Below are 986 nucleotides of genomic sequence, written 5' to 3'. Positions count from 1 at the left end.
GCGGCGGGCGGGGGGCGCGCCCCGGGCGGTGGGGAAAACACCTGTGCGCGGGTGCACGCGCCACTCCCGCGGCGCCCTCGGGTGGAAGGCCTGGGGGCGGGGGGTCCGCACAGGCAAAGCCCCACCAGAGCAAAAGACTGCACCCAAAGGAGCCTCGTCTCCTGGGAGACTTTCTATCCGAAGCCCTGGACGGTTGGCCTCAAGGGACAGTTGCAAGGCGGTTGCTTCCAAAGGAGGCGCGGAGAGGCAGAATCCCTGGAGATCCGTCGCCTCGCAGCCCAGCAGCAGCTCGCAGTTCCCGAGCCAGCTCGCACTTCCACGCCCAGACATCCAGGGCAGAACGTTCGCTATCTCAGGCAGACCAGATGTCTAAAGGGAATGGCCATGCGTCCCAATAAATCATACGAAGCCACCAAAACTTAGGAGAAGCAGAGCGGCAGGGCTGCAGCGGATACAGGGAGCCCGTGTCCCTTCCTCCCTAAGGCTGAAAGGATGTGAGGAAAGGAACCTGGGGAGAAGGCTGAGGGAGAGGGGAACCAAGCCTTTCCCCTCTCTAACAGCTGACAAAGGGAGGAAAGTGAAAGATCACAGCAAAAGTGTTCTCCTCCCCCCATCCCAAGTGCAGCAGGCGTCAGCGTCCCTGTAGTGACCGGGTATGGTAATATTGCAAGATGTTACCATTGAGGGAAGCTGGGTAAGGGATAGACAGCATCAGCCTATCATTTCTTTTAACTTTTGTGAAGCTCAGCGATCTCAGTAGTTTTGTGGGGTTTTTAAAGCACAGTACCCCCAAAACCAAGGGCACACCATATACACTGTATGTTAGCTAGCTTGACAATAAATTATATAATTTTAAAAACTAAAGTACAATAAACCCAGTGCCACGAAGGTATAAAGTGCATGAGCAGTAATGGGAGGGAGACTAAGATTAAAAAAAAAAAAGGAGGCAAGTGTGGGTGCATGTGTGTTTAATGGTGCATGTGGCA

The sequence above is a fragment of the Suricata suricatta genome, chromosome 17 (assembly GCF_006229205.1).
Source record: "Suricata suricatta isolate VVHF042 chromosome 17, meerkat_22Aug2017_6uvM2_HiC, whole genome shotgun sequence".
In the NCBI taxonomy this organism is placed as follows: Eukaryota; Metazoa; Chordata; class Mammalia; order Carnivora; family Herpestidae; genus Suricata; species Suricata suricatta.
The sequence above is the reverse complement of the archived record's forward strand: the minus strand, read 5'-3'. Positions refer to the sequence as shown.